Raw genomic sequence first — 6,293 nt, 5'->3', positions numbered from 1 at the left:
CTGTACTCTCAGCGTGGCTGTTTCTGCAGAGGTGCATACGAGCCCCGAATGGTGGAAAGAACATTTGTTCCTCGCAGAAGTCCGGCAGGGACGGCGAGAGGCGAGAGCTGACATTTGGGAAAACCATCAGGAGGACTTTACGCATCTGACCTTCACGTGTCTACATGCAGTAAATATAACCCCCTGGTTTTTCTGGATGAGACGTGAGTGCTGACTTCCAGAGGGAGAAACAGGGAGAGGAGAGCGTGAGAGACAGGGATGGAAAGTCTAGCATGGATCACACAGCAGGGTTGCAGTGTCCCTTCCATATTTAGTGAAATTCACAATATTTTCCAGAATTAAGTTCTGGCAATGGCTATCGTCACGTCGGTGCTTACAGAAAACGTATTGCTGACAGCTTGTTGCGCTTCACTTTGGCAAATGCAACTAGTGAAAAGTCACACAATGATAAAATGAAGCTGGATTTTCTTAGTTTTAGGCTAACGTTAGCCCAAGCTTTGGCATATTTGCCTCTGTTAAGGTTCAAAAATTGAGGAAGGAGAGTACAAACAACCAGGTCCAGAAGATCTTGGTCAAACAATTGATTTTAATGAATACTGTTAAGGTTCAAAATTGAGGAGGGAGAGTACAAACCACCATTGGTCCAGAAGGTCTTGGTCAAACAATGATTTTAATGAACACACGTGTGGGAAGACACTCTGTACGCCGACAGCAAGTGATCTCCGACTTAATCAAAGCATAAACAGATATTTTATAGCATCAGGGTTTGATTTACTGACGCCCCTTCATGCGTCACAGATACATTTTATACATAGATCAGATCAACACTACAATGGCTTTTAACCCAGAAGATCATCTTCTGTTTTCATGGCTGGTACTTTCCGTTCTTGTCTTAAAGTAAATTGTTCCTCTTTCTTGCCGAGACAACAAGGACGGTTCCTCTTTTACCGAGACACTTTTGCAGTTACAACCAGACATGACTAATCTCTCCTCTAAATAAATTTAACTCATGTGTGTGTGTCACGACCTCACATGCTCTTTCTCAATTCACCTGCTGCACTTCTGACCTTTCACTAGACCAGAAGCTCACTGAGACTATGTGTATGTCTTCTACTAAATAAATGTTTTAACCAAGAATTTCTACTAAAACCTTAATATGAAATGACCTGATATATAAGTGTTTTGTAAGCATGTACTGCAATTCCTTCTATGGCTCCAAGTCACTTGCACAATAGATTGTCCGAACATCGCGCCGAACAAAGCTTCCGACCCCCAATTAATTGACCGAGCTCCAACTCTTTAATAAGCACAGATATGCATTGTGTATAAAATAGTCATAACTGCACCTGAAATACAAGGTCAACATAATAACTGTATGCATAACATCTTAAGGCCTTCTTAAAGCTATCTGTTACATTGTTAAAGCCTCGTCTTAGCCTGCTGCTCAAAATAACTTTCACTTCTGCAAAACTCTCCAAGCCTGTTTCCTGTCCTGTTACTTTTAGCCTTTCTGAAAGACACACTGTTTAAACCTCTAAACGCAATATAAACTCCAGATTATATTATTAATGCAATGGTAATGATGACAATTATTTAACAATAGCAGTAAAATAATTTCCCTGCTCCACAATACACGCGTGGGAAGACCACTCTGTACGCAGATTATTTAACAATAGCAGTAAAATAATTTCCCTGCTCCACAATACACGCGTGGGAAGACCACTCTGTACGCAGATTATTTAACAATAGCAGTAAAATAATTTCCCTGCTCCACACCTCCAGCCGACTACAGTGAAGGTAAATGGAAGTTTATTTCTGGTGTTCACATCATAAATCGATTTAAATTTGAATACAAGGATTTCTTCTTTAACTTCAGTGTGAGCAGTTTTTAACAACCTTCTACTGAGTGTTCATTCAGTCATGCATTCAAATTGTAGAAACGTTAACATTTAGAAGAAGCAGTAATGATCTTTCTAACACTTGCGTAAACATGCTACATTATTCTTAAAAACAATTCTCAAATTGAAAATTCAAACAGTAAACCCATACTGTTCTGTTGTTTTTATTAAATAGCTTTTGTGGTCTTTTTCTCTTTTGCATCAACACACTGCTTTTCCCGCTCCTGTCACATCTTGTTGTAATTTACCGAACTTGCCTCACATGATTGCTAGACTGATTTAAAATCCCAAATGCATTTTCACCGACCCTTAAAAAAGGCCGATTTTCCCACAGCGATGACATTTTGGAGATTGATGGACTTGCAGACAGATAATGACACGTTCCTTTTTGAAAAATACCAGTTTCCACTGATGACTGAAGTAATGTCGTCACTGTGCGGTGACAGTGCCAATAAAAAAAGTCTTTTGCATAGTAAATGAAGCCAGCTAAGTGTGAAGAATTGACAATATTTGTGCCATGTGCAAAGAAGCTGTGACTGTGTGACTACATGTTACTTTTTCAATCGCTTACATATATGCGTTTGCAGGGCGAGTCAGGTTCCTGTCAGCGTCTGCGTCATTCCTCAGATGGACGCTCCAGAGTTGAAACTCTCCCTGGGCAGCACATCTGGACGCCAGCAGTCCATCTCTTTTGTACCGCTCACGCTCTGCTTCTTCTCATCTCACATAATCTAACCTTCACATCAGTGTAGTCAAGCGCTGGGTGTTGAAGTTGCAGGTGTATTGGTGAGTCTCACTCGCAGAATTGTACGTCAGAATTGTCTCCAATGTTTATATTACCATATAAACATCTTGTTTTTAAAAAAATCTTTAGTAACCCCTTTTCATGTATCTGTTCTGAGTTTGTTTTGAACTGACTTGAATCAAAGTGCCTTTTAGGACTTCCACAGTTATAGTGTTTGAGGTTCAAACAAGCGAAATGGAAATCATTTTTAATTTATTTTTTGTCTGCTGTATTGTCCGTATTAAGCACATAGTCAAATCTGTAACATTTGCCTTCCACTTCCATTACTTTCGCTCAGTGTTTGGAACTGGCTGATGTAGTTTCCCATCATCATGCTCTTTATCCTGGCTCTATGGGAAAATGAGGCCCACAGCTTCGCCTTGTAATGGGCCTCCAATTCTTGACCTTTGCCCCAGGAAGCATGTTGGGGTGTCGCTGGACATTTAAACTGATAGACTGACAGAAAACAAACGTCAGTGCCAATGAAAATGTAAATCATTTAAACTTGGTGAAAGCTGTCGGTGCCCCTGGGAAATATGGGGATACGCTGCAATAACAGCGTGGAGAAAGCTGCCATTCATGACCATTTTCAACAAAACCCCATAAACTGTCACTTCCTGATTTCCTCTCACTGTGTTATTAATGAGCTTTAGGCGAAGACTAAACTTCTCTTTAATATTGTCCTATTATTGTTTTTAATCTAACCTAAATATGGAAGCATGTTGTATACAATTATAGTTTGGGCTATTATTCTGCTTGCAAGCAAGAAGCAAAAAAGAAAATGAAAAAAAAGAAAGGAATGTCAAGAATGATGAAGATTTTTTAATCAAATTAAATGCACTTATAGCCATAATCTCCTCATTCCTTATTTTCTAAATATACTTTTATTTCCACACTAAAATTGTCCTGCTGTCCACTACAGTGACTATACTGTGAAATAAATGTAGACCATATATTCTTAAATGTTTTGGTTAAGTATGCTGTATGTAAGGATCCTTTAATAACTGCAAAACAATTTATATGTATTTAAAATATATTTTTGCACTTATTTATTAGATAATTACATACAAAATACTTCCATTATACCATATATGACTTTTCCATATGCTGTCCACTACAGTGACTATACTGTGAAATAAATGTAGACCATATATTCTTAAATGTTTTGGTTAAGTATGCTGTATGTAAGGATCCTTTAATAACTGCAAAACAATTTATATGTATTTAAAATATATTTTTGCACTTATTTATTAGATAATTACATACAAAATACTTCCATTATACCATATATGACTTTACCTTTTTATTCATGTCAAGTGATTCCCTTATAATTATGGAACGCCAGGACTGCCATAATGAATTAATTAAATACACCATTAAATAATTAATTAAATGTGGCAATAATTAATTAAAATTGGAATTAATTAATTAAATAAATAGTTATGATATATGTAATTAATTAATTATTGACACATTTAATTAATTATTTATGTATTTCACGTTTTAATTAATTATTGACACATTTAATTAATTAATTATTGACATATTTAATTAATTATTTATGTATTTCACATTTTAATTAATTATTGACACATTTAATTAATTATTGACACATTTAATTAATTATTGACACATTTAATTAATTATTTAATGATATATTTATTTATTTCATTTTGGCAGTCCTGACGCCTGGCTCTCATCATGAAATAATTTTATCTGTCAGCCTCACCCATCAAACTCAGGGGGCGGGGTTAACGCTGATCGAGTCAAAACCATTGCTTTGGCCTGGTGGCCATTGTTTCTAGCACACAACAGAAAGCTAACAGAACTGAGCTTTGAAAAACCCTGTTTGTGTGTTACCAAATACCGTTTTAATATTTTTTTAGCCGAGAATGTAGTGGTTTAATCTTCATGTGTCTGGTCGGTTTGTCAAGATACAGCCTCTTTGCAAAAGTGTTTCGATGATTTCGGAGATGTCGTCCCAGTCTCACGGCAAAGCGTGGGATAGACCCGCTCGCCACGCAAGCAATCCCACCGACAAAGCGCAGGCCCCGGTACACAGCTGTAGTAACCCCCGCTGACTTCTTTTACTGAGGTTATATTTATCGATGTTTTATTTCCTGATGTTCTTATGTGTCCTACGTGTTTCAGTCGCCAATTCTGAATTATAACTAACATTAAAAACATGTTTAAGGAGGAGAGAGAGCAAATAAATCTGTTTAACATCTGATCTTTGGGTTTTTGTTCAGTAATCAGTGTGACCTGTGTATAAACACATAAAAGAGATAACGTTGGTGTTTCCGTCATGTAGTAACTGCTGGCTTTAACTGTACAAAGGTTGTTCGACACTATGAAACACATACAGACTTCATGATGTTCGGCTAATATTTTTATTGTGAATATTAATCATGCTGACCTCGCTCTGTACACCACGCAGCGAGGTCAGCATATCCACGATATCCTCAGCTCCATGAGTTAACACAAAGTTTCCCAGCTGACTATCTAACTGCCAACTATTCCAGAGACGTGAAAATATACAGCATAAAGAAAAGTGTAAGAGACTCAGCAGCAGATTAGAATAACAGTTATACATTTAATAAATCACCAAATGAATCCAAGAAACGAGCAAACCTGTTCCGACAATTTGAATTTGTATTCCCTCAGCTGCAGACTCGCTGCTGTTTAAATGTTTGAAAAGGAAGATTAGATATAAAAAACGTCAAACATAGACTCAGTCTGCCTTCACATTTGATATGAGGCCAGCACGTATAGTGGCCTCAGCAGGCTATTACTGAAATACACGTGCTATATCATAAACTATGATATAAACAGGGAGGTCCTATTAACATGTTTAGTTTTAAAGGACACCTTCCTGCCTTTAGTCTCATTCATGAGCAGTATTCGTTTTCTTCTAACATCCAGAAGTCTGCACAATGTGTTTCATAGTTTGTAACAAGCCTTTGACAGGTAAACATAACATGACCGAAAAAGCAAAAAAAAAAAGCAAAAAAAAAAAAAGAGAGAGAGAGAGAGAGAGAGAGAGAGTGTTGACATAAGAAGAGAAAATGCTCTCAATTATGGAGACAGGCAAATGGTTCATTTATGTTTGATGTGTGTTTATTCCTCCCTAAATATCGTCGGTGAAGTTCGCCATGCACGTCAGATTTTCCTGCGCATTTTTATACCTCTGCCAACAGAGAGAGAAAAAAAAATCACATTCTAACAGACAGCTGGTGCTTAGAATACAGTTGAATAACTATTAAAAAACAGATGATATTTAGATGATAGTTCAGTCTAACACATGTGCCAGTGAACCATTAAACGTCTGTGAAACTATGCAGTTATGAAACGTAACTTTAACCTCAGCCAAACCGATTTGCTCAGTTGTAAATAAAACAGCGAAGTAAACGTGACCCGACAGACAGAACCTGAGTGAATGAAGTCCAGCGTTTAACCACTGAGAGCTAAAACTCAGCTGAGGTTTCAAAGCTGTGTGCCGGTGATTGGACATCAGCCGCTGATAAAGCTGGCTCGCCTATAAAGTGCTCTGTAAGGAAACAAGCTCCAGCAGCTCTGCGCTCGGGGAAAACACTATATTTACTTATCTTGTG

Source organism: Aulonocara stuartgranti (genome assembly GCF_965226115.1).
Source record: "Aulonocara stuartgranti genome assembly, chromosome: 16".
Taxonomy (NCBI): domain Eukaryota; kingdom Metazoa; phylum Chordata; class Actinopteri; order Cichliformes; family Cichlidae; genus Aulonocara; species Aulonocara stuartgranti.
Note: the sequence above shows the minus strand (reverse complement) of the source record.